The sequence below is a fragment of the Rhinolophus sinicus genome, chromosome 16, assembly GCF_057876585.1.
Source record: "Rhinolophus sinicus isolate RSI-liver-muscle chromosome 16, RSI-T2T, whole genome shotgun sequence".
NCBI classification, from domain to species: domain Eukaryota; kingdom Metazoa; phylum Chordata; class Mammalia; order Chiroptera; family Rhinolophidae; genus Rhinolophus; species Rhinolophus sinicus.
The window spans coordinates 180,335,383-180,349,862 of NC_142516.1; positions in this window are offsets into that span (position 1 = coordinate 180,335,383).

A 14,480-nucleotide genomic window follows, 5' to 3' on the forward strand; every position below is an offset into this window, starting at 1 on the left:
AAGCAAATCTGGCTTCGCGTGGACCCATGTGAATGAGGTGCAGAGGGATGTGGTGTGTGTGTGTGTGTGTGTGTGTGTGTGTGTGGTGTGTTTCTGGGGGGTGTGATGTGCACTTCAGTGAGTGTGTGTCGATGCGAGGGCACTCGCGCGCCCGCTTCTGCCCGCGCTGGTGCAAACACACCGCGAGCAACAGCAATTCATATGTAACTTTCTTTATCCTCAGAGAAAAATCAGCTGTCCCCAGGCGCCCATGCAAGGAAAGTCACTTGATTATGAAAGTGTTTCAGAAGAAAAGTAGAAGCCCAGGGAAAAAGAGGCCGGGTCTCTCCAGGGGGAAAGCTCCTCTCCTTTAAGGAGAAAGGCTCTCTGTCAATTCAAGCTTTGTAGCTTGTTAAAACTCAAATCTGGCTAAATAATATTTAGGGCTCTATGTTTTTCAGTCTTTTCAGTCATCCGCATCTCAGCGCAGATACAAGGTAAAGCAGACACCCACCCACCCACACGTAGTTGGCTTGGTGTTTATCTAGCCTCGAGCTTGTTATTAAAGTTCCATGCGGCAATTTGAATTTTATCTCCTTAAACCAAATAAGTGTTGATAAGCACATTCCCAAACTCCCATGCTTTGAAGCTGAACTATGAACGTTAAGGCAGATCAGTGGGATATCTGTTAAGATTCATATTTTGTAAATAACACCACCACTACCACTACCACCACCCCTCCTTCCACTCCACGCACACGCACACGGAGGTGCGGAAGAGGGAGGGAAGGAGAGAGGAGGAGGGGGAGGGAGGGAGAGGGGGCAGGGAGGGAGGGGGGAGAGAGAGAGAGAGAGAGAGAGAGAGAGAGAGAGAGAGAGAGAGAGAGAGAGAGAGAGAGAGAGATTGACTCCTGATTGACTCATTTACAACATCAGTTACAAATCATCAGAGAGTCTTTCTTCCCAAACTATTATCACAAACATCCACAAGTGAAGACTACTTTCTTGTGATCCAGCAGTTCTGGGAAAGAGTTAAGAAGGACAAGGAAAATTGAAGTATTGAAATAGAAAAGGTGAGTGTTTTGATTGCCAGAGTATTGATTGCAATTCATAAATACTAAAGTTAAGTTGCCATTTATAAATTGTGAATGACTTACATACACGTCTGTAATATGAATCATTCAGGATTCAAAGAAAATCAAATCCAGACCAATTACAAGAACGTTCTGATGATTATTGTTGGGATAATTGCTTAAAGATTCATGTTTAAAAAAGTGGTTCATTTCCCGGTGGATTCAATTATATTCAACCTATAGTCTAAGTTTACAGTCAGATCTCATCCAAAACCCACCACTCCCTTAAGAGTCTATCTTTAATAGCTGAAAAATTCAAAGAGGAACTCTTTACAGCCAGACCTTTAAATCCTAACATGGCTTTATGTTTTCTCTAAACGGTAGTTTCTCAGGCATATATCTTTGCTAAACAAGGGAGCTAGAGCTTTGTAGAAATCTTGAGTTGTTTTGTTCAGCGGGTGCCTAACCATGCTGCCTTGTGAAATCTGATCTTCGCATCTCTTTTCTATGAGTATCTCTGTCCCAACTGGTGTACCTTGGAAGGTGAGATTTTGAGGCTTTAAAAACAGCAGCTAACTTAAATAAAGAGTAGTGATTACACACTCATTTATCAATTATTACTTTTTTCATAAGATAAATCTGTGACTCTTGCTTTTCATACTAACTCAAGGAAAGTCGTAAAATATCCTTATTTAAGGTTTACGATAGGGCAAAAACAAGAGAATGAAAAAATTCCAAAGAAAGGGCAGTATGGTTTATTGATTATCCTTAATTTTGTGTGCTGTTATGCAAATGAAGGGAGAAACACGGTGCCTAAGAAGAGACCAGTGATAGGAAATACATCCTTGTTGATTTCAATTTGCCCACCACCCCTCCAGAGTAATTATGTCACACCTCCCCCTAGTGTATAGAAAGAGAACTACCACATCTACGGTGATACCACAGGGCATACGCCAAAGGGAGCAGAAGGGAACCATATCAGGTAACTTATATTTTATGTAATTTGTAGTATTGAGTTCTGTTGTTAAAGACTAATATGTCCCCCAAATATGTCTAACCCTTATTCTATTTTTAAAGGAAATAGGATCAGCTGATACTTCTAATTGTTTGGCTTCCCTTTAATCAGACACACTTTTTAAACTATAATCACTCCTAATTTTTAACCATCTCATAAGTTCCATCTTTACCCCCTAAATATTTTTTTCTGTTACAATATAGTTACTAAGGAATTTCTTTTGGCCTATGCTTAAAATATTGAGCTCATTTTTTTTTAAAGGAGATGATATAAATATGGTTAAACAGTTCAAAAAATACTGTCGGTTTTTGTAATGTAGTAGACTATGGACATATGAAATCTAGTGAAGACATATAGAAGAATGTGGTGTTAAGCATAAGTAACATACTTACAACCTCACATTTCTTAAGAGACTGGTTCATAATCATGATTTATAATTATAAATCATAGTCTTCACCTTAAACCAAAATTACATTTTTCCTTTGTTATTTACACACATATTGGACATCCAAAGTCTTGTGTGAGTTAATCAAGATATATAAGTAGGGATTCATTGAGAAAATGTACTTGGAAAGAGATATAAACATAATATTATTTAACTAATAAGATTATGCTTATCTGGGTGAGTTTGAAATAAATTGATTGCTATATTGGAACAGTTTCAAGCAGAGAAATACTGGGTTTCCCCCAAAATAAGACCTAACAGGAAAATAAGCCCTAGCATGATTTTTCAGAATGACATCCACTGAGCATAAGCCCTAATGCATCTTTTGGAGCAAAAATTAATATAAGATCCTGTCTTATTTCTGGGAAACAAGGTAGTAAGTTCTATTTTTACAGTGTGATAAATACCGATTAATACTGCTACATTAAATCAATAATTGAATTATTACTAAAGAATAATTTTTAGAAATTTTGTTATTGGAGTTGCTTAATTTAGTCTCTGGGAGACTCCTCAAATTTATATTTACTAGTTGGAGTTATAGTTCTGATAGTTTATGCACACAGCCATAGTGGCAGCAGTTATTCTTCAAAAACTTATCATGCTTGCTATATTCTTGAGTTCAATAAAATATAGTTCTTACAAGAAATTTCGATGCTATTTTCAATACAGCTACTGTTTATGTTAATGAAAAATTCTCTGTCCATTATTTCCCTCTCCATCATTTTTACCATTATTTCACTACCTTGTTTCATGTATTTGTATTTGTTAACAGAATTTTCAAAGATAAATTTAATAGCTAAACTATTTTAGATATAATAAGTATCAAAATTTTCCATTGTGTATTTAAGTCTTCAAGTGAATGATATTTCATTCACAGCTAGTTCTCCTAGTTTTCATTGTCTTTTAGAGATATTTACAGCTCACCTCTAAACACACTGGCTACTGGTCATTTGCTGGATTGTAATCAAAACTTTCCCTCTTACCAAATGACAAATTCACATACCAATAGGGTAATTATTAAAACATATCTTTAAACTTGATAAATATGAATTCTAATAAAGCAACACAAATTATTATTCTTAAGCTTCAGGGGAAATGTTTTATAATTTTAAAATTTTTGAGACAATCTCTGCTACATAACAACAAAAATAAGAGAAAGTGTATCTCCATAAGTAAACAGTTTTTAATTGAATATTATTTTTCTAATTTTTATTAAAACTATTAAATCTTGCTATTAGAAAAATATCTGTCAAGATAGTATATTTTAATTTTCTTCCATATTTATGAATATGTTATGTAACAATATAATAACATATACATGTATACGAGGTATGACAATTAAGTTCGTAAACTCATTGCAACAATGTTGCTAACCTTTTTTGATAGCAGAGGGATTATTCATTATGAATTTATAACAACTGGACAAACAGTTAACTAAGTTTACTATTTTGAAGTGCTGAAAAGGCTGCGTGAAAAAGTTAGACTAAAACGAGCTGAACATTTTGCCAATAATTTATGTCTCTTGCATCACGACAATGTACCAGCTCACACCGCACTGTGTGTGAGGGAGTTTTTAGCCAGTAAACAAATAACTGTATTGGAACACCCTTCCTAGTCACTTGATCTGACTTCTTTCTTTACCTGAAGATAAAAGAAATACTGAAAGGAAGACATTTTGATGACATTCAGGACATCAAGGGTAATACGATGACAGCTGTGATGGCCGTTCCAGAAAAAGAGTTCCAAAATTGCTTTGAAGGGTGGAGTAAGTGTGGCATCAGTGCATAGCTTCCCAAGGGGAGTATTTCGAAGGTGACCATAGTGATATTCAACAATGAGGTGTTAGAAATTTTTCTAGGGTGAGTTCGCTAACTTAATTGTCCAACCTCTTATGTGCCCTCCTCCCAAACACAGGCTAGAAGTGTGTTTCCAATGAACACTCAGAAATAAAGTTACAGGATTAACCCTACGAAAATATGCAAGATCTGTTTATTTCAAGTTCACACAATAAATGAAGTAAATTTCCAACTGGTGTTTATGTGTTTAACATATATTTCTAAGTATGTAAGTCAGAAGGAAATATTCATACATTAGTTTCCAATGATCAACTTTTGAATGGTGACAGAAATGTCAAAACATTTATTTTAAATTATTGAGACAAATTTAAAAGCTAATTTAAAATTTGTATATTTAAGTTTTACAATTGAACGTCATTTGGTGTGGTTTAAATAAATTGTGTGTGTGAAAACTAGGAGAACTAGCTGTGAATGAAATATTATTCACTTGAGAATTTAAATACAGTATGGAAATTTTGGTACTTATATCTAAAATAGTTTAGCTGTAAAATTTATCTTTGAAAATTCTGTTAACGAATAAACATATATGAAACAAGGTAGTGAAATAATGGTAAAAATGATGGAGAGGGAAATAGCGGACAGATAATTTTTCATCCTAATGGTGTGTAGTGTACTTGAGAAACCACATAGAACAGGAAACTATTAGAGCAAAAAGTAAAATCTGTTACATTGTATCTAATGTATTAGCATGTATTCAAGAGAAGTTGGATTACATTGTTTAAAATGTAATTATAAGAAGAATTATCTTGAGCTTTATAAATTCCAAGTGGCATATTTATATATTTTTCTGACTTAGCTAGAAATAAAGGGGTTCAATTAATTTTGAAACCTCACTTTCCTGCCCCATAACAAGTTACATGCTGGCTCCCCCTTGTGGTCACTTTGACGGTAAAGACAGGCACTCAGGTATTTGTTTTGAAAATTTCCTTCATAAAATAGTTAGGTTTGTTCAATTTTCTATACTTCTTTTTAAAGCAAATGAAAAGTTTATAAGTGAAATAGTTAACTTATAGATGTGACGTCTGGGTCGTTAAAATAAAGTGGCTGAAACTGGAAACAAAAATAAAAAGTAGTTAATGCTGCAATACCATTATTTCTTAGAGTAAGTGTGTTAGGACAATTCTAAATCTCGGAGACCAACCCTTGGAGGAAACCCGGGAAATTTGATTCAGTAGGTGGCACTCTTTCCTCAGAGTCAAGTTTGCTATCTTGACCTGAAATGATTGTTTCAAAAAGCTATGTCACTGGAGGTCCTGTCTTTCAGGTGAGGCAAAACCCAAAAGCTTATAATCACATATGGTGATAACGGGTCACACACTTCTTTCCATTATTCAGAGGCATTTAAACATCCTGTGTTCTAGCTATCGCACAGAGATCAATGAGAAGAATATACCAGAAGTACACTGAGCTCTTCAGAAAGCAAATAAGTGCTCTACAAATCCTCTGCATTTTAATTATCATCATAATCATTAACCCTCCCAAGTCTCAGAGACAAGGTGTTACTTGGATAATTATGTTCTACTTATGTAAATTCCTCTTTTCAGTGAGCTAGGCATATTATTTTCCCTTATCTTTTACAAATTCGGAGCAGTTCAGTTGAAAACCAAGCACTGTTAAACAGCTATTGTCTGCCACCCTGGAAATAGCACACTTTTGTTTCAGGTAAAACGACTTTGTTTAGTTTTTCCCTCCTACACGTACATAAACAAGAACACATCCAATAAAATTATTTCTGTTCTTACTCAAGTGATGTTAAATGTTACATAAAAGGAATTACTGGAATGAAACATCTTTAAAATTACCATGGCTAGACTTGTAGAGCTCCTGAAACCTAATTTCTAACCTCAAATTCTTAGGAGGGTGTCCACAGCTTTCTCAGTCAGTGTCACCTGTTTCTAGGGAAAGAGAGAGAGAGAGAGAGAGAGAGAGAGAGAGAGAGAGAGAGAGAGAGAGAGAGAGCAGAATATTCAGGAAAAAAATAGACGATTGTCATTTACAAATGGCCAATTCTAAAATAGGAATGTAATGATTTATAATATTTTAATTAAACATTGAAGAACTTTGAGGAAATCCATCTTTGGTAGTAAATGAGTGAGATATCTTTATTTCTCACCAAAAATAGGATGTCTGATATGTGATAACCCTAAATATACTATTAAACAAACATAATTTAGATGCTTGAATACTAATTTAAATATTGCACAACTCATCTTAGAAAATCACAGATTAAATCCTGAAACATATTGGCTGTACTAATTAGATAAGCTGGGATGATCTATTTTTCCCTTCTAAATGATTTCATTGGGACATAGAGATCAGAGAAAAGCATTTAAAAAGAAAGAATTTAACATTTACTGCACTGTTCACATATTTATACTAATGTAAATTAACAATATTCTAAAGGTGTATCATAAGGAACAGTGGTAATTAAACTCTTGTGACAAGGATGCTTTCAAGAATCTGGTGAATGCTACAGAACCCTTTTCCAATAAATGTGATGGTAATCTACAAATTCAATTTGTACAAATATTTTCATGAACACTTATAGGAATTATACATAGTTGATTAGCATACTCATTGTGTACAAACACTGAAGTAATTCTGTTTTGGAAAATTACCTAAAATCCGCTTTGCTCTGATAGTATTAAATTTTAAGAGAAGTGAGATGGCTTTGTGGGATGCACTGCACTATGAGAAATATGTTTTAATAATTGAAAAATCCATTTTTGAAAAGAAAAAGCTTCCTGTACTTTGATCAGCAGCTTGATTTGCAGTGGGAGGCTTAATTGATTATAACCATTGTGATACAAGTGAATCTCATAACCAGCAGGGAAGTAAAAGATTGCCGAGGGAGCAGCCTTTTCACTTTACTATTCAGGTTTAGCAGCAATAAGTCCGTTGAGATGTAGAGATCTTTCTCAGTCTGACTGCTGAAAGATGGACATATAATTCTGTCTAGTTAGAAATAAAGGGCACTGCTGATGTGAGCAGGCAAAGGCAGTCAGAGAAGGGCATAAAAATGGTGAGGATTTAAAAGTTTATTTTATGGGTCAGCCATCTCAACAAATATAAATTAACAATATTCTAAAAGTCGTAACTCGACTCTTGAGTCGTGGACACTTCTAAGAATCTGCTGAATGTTTTGGAACTTATTTCCAATACACCTGCATATAAAAACATACATTTAAAATATTATACCATTTTTAAGGGAACATTTATTAAGAAACAACTCATGGTATTTCTTGTGTCCCATGGACTTCGTATTAGAAGAATCTTGAATATTTTGGGGTAGCATAGTGTATCATTCCCAGTAGTTTAAGAATGAAAACATTTAAGAAAAGGAAACCAAAGTACTTGGTTTTAAATACATTAAAAGGAAGGACTATTTATAATTAATCAAAGTCTAAAACCTTGTCCTAGTTTCAAAGTGGATTGGTGACATGTGTAGATATCACTTATTCCTCCCTTGCCTCAAACTTTCCTAAATTGTCATAGAAAATTGTGCTTATTATGGAAAGCACAATAGTGACATACTTGAATAGCTCAGGGTATTCTATGGATACAGTTGAGAATGGACTAGATTAAAGGAAACTTCTCAAGTCTTAACTCCCCAGTCCACTTCCTTGGGAGTAAGAGGAAGACACCTGGACAAATATAAATGTCATGTACCCTAGACAGAAGAAGCCAAAAGAGTGGCATTGTGGGGGACCGTAGTTGCATATTTGGTTCTATCAGTAGTTCTGGGAAGTGCACCTTTATTTTTGTAGTAAAAAAGACTAAGCCTTTACTTTTGTCTAGATCTGATCAAAATCTGCAAAGTCTCTCAGGGAAAAGCTGTCTTTATCCTCAGTCATCTCCCTCTGTGAAGATGAACGGGGTCAATGTATCTTTCTGAAGTATAGGTACTGCAGATGAGTTTTAGGACCACACTGAGTAATCAAAGCATATACTCTCTCTGGAAGTAGAACTAATGAAGAGATAGAAGGAAGCGTACCAAAATTCTAGTTCACACTCTCAAAAATGTTTTTGGAGATAGCGAATCCAAGAAACTTAAAGAGGTGGCTATGAAAGGGAAATAATGTAAAATTTAAAGCGTCGTGAGTGTGAAATGTGAAACAATAGTAGGTGCAGTCAATAACAGAAAGAATATGCAGGGACCTTGGAGAAGAAGTTCAACTATTTTCCTATAACAGAGGAAAGGGGCCAATGACGAGATACATAAAATCAGAGACAAATAACCACAATCGCAGGTGCAGGATATTCATTAAGAGAATACAATAATAAATAATAAATCACAGAAATTAGAAAAGAGAGAACAAAATAGAATGGGGAAAATGAGGAAAATCTATAATCATAAAAATATGAAGACAAAATGGTTTTGGGGGTGAAAAAAAAGGCCCAGGTTTGTTCGTTAAAATAGCTCTTTGACTACCAGGCAAAACATAAAAACTAACACAGGAAGAGTTCCTTGGTTTTAAAATTTCAAGGATAATGAAAAAAATATATATATTGTTAATTATTAACTCCAATTTATGCTCCCCAGTGCTGCTTTTGGGGGGCTGCACCCTATGGACAGAGAGACCAGGATAAGCAGTAGTCTGCCTCATTTATTCAAGTCCCAAACCCAATGGTCCATTCCCAGGGCAAGTGACATTGTCAGGGAGCAAGCTGATGGGAGGAAGAGGAAGACAGCATGGAAGCATTTTAATTGCTTGACTTGTAGGCAAACCATTGTAACTAAACCATGGGGGGGGGGGGACAACACAGTTCTACAGAAGCTCTTTATCATTTAGACTCAATTTAATCTTTTTATAAATAATGCACATCTCTCCTTTCATGACTTTATTTATTGCACAAAATCAGTCTACACTCCTCTGTGGAACCAGGAGTGGTGTTTCAATCTTTAATAAAACCTTGATTCCATATAATATACTCAGAGTCCTCTGCATTCTTGGTTCTTTCCACACCTGCCCCAGAGTAAATAGGCACTTTCCATAGTTCTTCCTCTTTCTTTTCCCTATTTACTTTGTGTTTTTATAAAATTTGCTGAAAAATATAATGTTTTCCCGATTTTTACTGAATTGATTCTTTTTATTTCTAGTAACTCCCTGTGGTGCATTTCTTTTCTCCTATAACATAGATTTTTCTCCTAAATTTTGCATCCTAACAATACTATATATTTCATACAGAACTTGTAACGCCTACAAATCAAGAAAAATAGAATCATCTCTCAAAAGAAAACAAACAAACAAACAAAAAAACAAACTCTGCAAGTGATATTATAATTAAAAAAAAACAAACAGTTTACAAAAGTAGAAATATAATCCATGCATTCTTTTGGCAAATGAGATGTACACGTTAGGGTGTGGGATTATAGCTGTGAACAAGACAGACCAGGAAAGTCCTTTGTCCATGATCCAGGATCTTTGGCTAAATTCAGTGGTGTGTGACTGTACAAATGGGGTCAACATTTCCTTGTTCGTTGTCAATCAGAAGATTTTCTCAGCACATTAAGGCTGTTTGTATTCTTTGTCAAGTTGCCGTCTCCATTTTCAAACTAGCCAAGCAGTCTTCTTTTCAAACTTTGAATCTCTCTGACTTTCCCGTCTCTTTTTTTGCCTCCAGCTGGAGAAGTGTCTCTTCTTTTAACGGCTCATGTTATTAGACTGGATCCAATAATATTATTGAAATTAAGGTATTGGTGAGAGAAAATGGTGCTGTTAGGTTATTTACATATTTTACACCCAAGTAGTCCCTTTTTCCATGAACTGTAACGTATTTTCAGATTCCAGAGACTAGGATGTAAACATCCTTGCAGGAAGAATTCTGCCAACTGCAGAGGGATTTGATAAACACATTATAGAATAGCTATATGTTATTCTACTCAAATGTTAATATAAGAAAAAATAAAATGGAACAACGCTTAAAATTTCACATTAAACAGCATTTTATCAAAGCAGAGTATACAATATTAGAACTTTCTTAAAACTTGTGAATACATATTTATACATAAAAATTAAGAGGGGAGAATAGCATCAAGCATATATAAGGCTAGACCATAAGCATTTATAACTGAGTGATAGGGTGGTGGGTGGCTTCTTAATAACTTCAATTTTATAAATTTTCTATTATGAACACATACTAATTTATGTTAAAGAAAATATGTAGATAACCTAATAGCACCGTTTTCTCTCACCAATACCTTAATTTCAATCATTTCATTATCTCTCATCTAAACAATGTTAATTTTCATACTTGCTTTTGTTCTTCTTCCCACTAGGCAAATCTTTTTTTTTTTTTTTTTTTTAGAGAGATCACTCAGTTTTCCAAAACACAAGAAACAAATGATTGCTTATGACTACTTGCTCTTGTTTTCAATTGTTACATTAACTGTAAATAATTTATTCCCCAGGAAGAATAAATAGCAGCTTCCTTGGTGTAAGTCCATGAATACCGTTCTTTTTTTATTTTGCTGCAGTATTGGGAAACTAGTCAATGCTAAAATTAGGAATTAATTTATAGGTTAATGTAATAAGAACCCATTGACTTGGTATGCCACAACGTAACATTTCAAATGGAAAAGATTTATTGGTACATTCCCACGTTTATTTATGTGATTTACCTCTTTAAATAAGGCATACTAAATTGTTATGTTTCAATATTGTTGTATAAGTAGTCTAATATCTGATAGGTTTCTTTAGTGAATCAATTAGATTAGTGCCATATTAATAGAATACTGTTTTTCTTATAAAAAGTGTAGATTGATTCATTGACACTCACAGTTGTCTTCACTTCTGTCCAATATATGCATTTATCATTTATCCCGTTGGGTTTAAAATATCTATGACACAAGAACTAAACAAATCTAATTAATTTATGGAGCATTTTCAACATAATCATTAATAAATAAGTTTATTCAACAAAGCATTCATAAATATAATAATATAACATAAAATAATCGCTTATTGGCAATCTTAATTGTGACTAAAAGTTGTTGACAGTCTTGGTGTGGGGCGCCTGGGGGGCTGTTCCGGATAGAATGTGTCATTAATAATGTTGAAAATTTATTGAAAGATCTTGATTTCGTCTGGTCTAATAGGCCAGTTAGTTAACTTTCCAGTTATCATCTCAAAATTACTAATAAAATATCCGATGTTTCTCCCTCCCAAATGTGTGGGGATCAGGTGATATTTGAGAAGGATTTTGGTAACTCTAAAAAACAGTTGTCATTATTATTATAGCATTAGTGCATTTGTAGCTAAATTATGACAAAAATGGATATAGTGAGCATTTAAGAATTATAAATTTGTCTTAAAATACAATAACTGCATTTATTTATAATCATTATCTCTTGACTATTCTACATGCCATGTCCTCTCAAATGTTTCATGTGTTTAGAAATGTACTTTCTGTTTCAGTATTTTATTTGATTAATCTATTAAATATTTTACATATTGTAAGTAACTCTCTTTAAATTTATATTTCTATCTGTAAATAGCGAACTAGGTCATATTTCTGCTTTTGTTTACTTTTTCATTTGTTTGCTCCTGAATGTGTGGCAGCATAAACACAACTGTAAAGAGCACAGATAAGCTCTCAAAATGTTACATGGCATTTTACCCAAACATCTGTCAAGTGAAAGGTTAGAATTTCCCTTCTACAAGGAAAACATATACCAATTAGCAGCAATATTCTGCTATCTATTGCATAATTTTGTGGGAGGGAAACTGACATGCTTCTTGAATATATAGGGGGCATTTCTACATGGGGCTTTTCCTGTTGAATGTCTACAAGTTGATTCAAAAGATAATGCACATTACTTAGGTAGTTATTTGATAAATATACATTTAGGTTCCGCATGTAATTTGACTATATACTAAACATATTACCAAAATTATCAGTTAAATTCACTACTAATAAGCTTACATATTCCAAAACACTAGTGGATATTGCTTTTCTGAATTTGTGGAGAATTTGCTACTAGAAGTCCTATGCTGAATAAAATACTTGAAGTTATAAAAATATTTTTAGATGTCACTAAAATTCCTATAGATACCTCACGTCAGAAAACTACTTTTTCAAATAGAAGTTTTAATTATTTAGATTAATATTAAATATAATTTGAACAATATTTTAAATTTGTGTGTTAGGGATGAAATAATATTTAGTACAAAATAATACCAACATGCACTTTCAAAATGTGGTTCCGTCGTAGTATTTGTAAAAGCAGCGATATCTTACCACATTGGTAGAATATATCACATAGATAGGATATGAATGTATGTGATTAGAGTACTAAGCACACTTTTATATAATTTATTTTCTCCTAGTAATCATAAATCAAGCACATCTTTCTATACCAGAACATTTTATTTCTGAATAAATATGTAGGATTCCATGGGGTAGATATATAATGATGTATATAAGTATTTCACTCTTAGTAGATATATAAATTGCTCCTGATGTTTTATTTTTAAAGTGTTGAAATTGACACAATTATCAACATACTTTTATATATGTGTGGAAATATTTTTCACGTAAAATTAATTTATGAGAAATTAATTAGCTATGTCAAAATAAATGTATATTTTAATAACAAATAGCTATATTCTACTAAAAAGTTAGGGAAACTGTATTCTTCATAAATGTCAATGTCATAAAAGACAGAAAGACTTTGGAAACACTTCAGAGCAGACTAAAGCAACATAACAATTAATTATAATACCTGATCCTGGACAGAATTCTACACAGAATTAAACATGCTATAAAGGATGTTATTGGATAAAGTGAAAAAATTGAAATACGCATAGTTGATTAGACAAAAAAAGTATCAGTATTACATTTTTGATGCCAGTACAGGTTATGTAAGGCAATATTCTTGTTTTGAGGAAGTGTACGTTAAAATATTTAGGAGTAAATGGCCATAGTATATGAAAATTACTGTTTGTATGTATGAACAGATTCATATGTATGCACAAGTGTCATATAGAGAAAAGACGAGAGAGAGAGAGAGAGAGAGAGAGAGAGAAAATTAGAAAGCAAATGTGGTAAAGTGTTTACAAAAGATAAATCTTGTAAAGGATTTATAGGTGTCCTTGTAATATTCCTGTTGCAACTTCTCTGTAAATTTGTAATTATTTCTAAGTAAAAAGTTATAAAAATTAATAGACATTTACAAATTGCTCTTGCAAAAGCAGGACTGACTGTCCCTGTTCCTCTTTTTTCCCTTTTTATTAAGCAGTATTTACCATTTTCCTCCCTGTATCTTCCACTGTCCTTTTTTTACTTTCTTCCATTGTAAAAACTCCATTAGGCAAACTCAAATAAGGTAGGCAGTACTGGGCTAGGCAAACTGAAGTCAGTGTGGGGTGGGGCCACCCTAAGAGGGTGGGGCCTCCCTGTGAGGGTACAGCTGCCTGGCTGTAATGGGAGGATTGGCTACATTCTACAGGACTAAGATGATGAGGGTCATATTTCACCCTCCACCAAGGGAGACACAAATTTAGAAGTGGGTAGAGGTAGTGTGGACTCTGTAGATTTGGAGTGAAGTTGGAAGTACTGGTTATCAACATGCATGCACAAATACAGAAATAAATAAGGGTGTGTGTGTGTATATGCATGTACTTATGGCTTTTTCCATTGAGAGACTGGGATGAGTTGTTGTCTTGCAGCAGCCTACCCATCTGTCTCCTGGTACCTGCCCCTAAAGCAAGGAGAGTCTGTGAGATGGATCCTTTCAGGGACTTTGCTTCACCTTTGTGCTTGCACCTTATGTCTCCCTGTTTGGCCCCAGAAAGATGGCTGGTTAGCCAATGACGAGTAAAAGTCCCCACGGGGGGACAACTCAAGCGAGGCACAGTCGTGTGGGGACCAACAAGAGAATCCACAGGGTTGATAGAGGTGGGCACAAACCCCCACCTTCCCCGGGCTAAGGAAAGCCTCTGCCTCTGTGGCCGTTCCTTCCCACAACCTGCACTGGAAGAGATTCAATGATGTGCTCTCCATCTATTCATATGCATAAAGTTTTTTTTTCCCCTTGGGGAAGTACATACATCCTGAGACTTAGCGTTCTGCTGCCTGCAGGCAAGAGTGATTGGCTTGAATCAGTTTCCT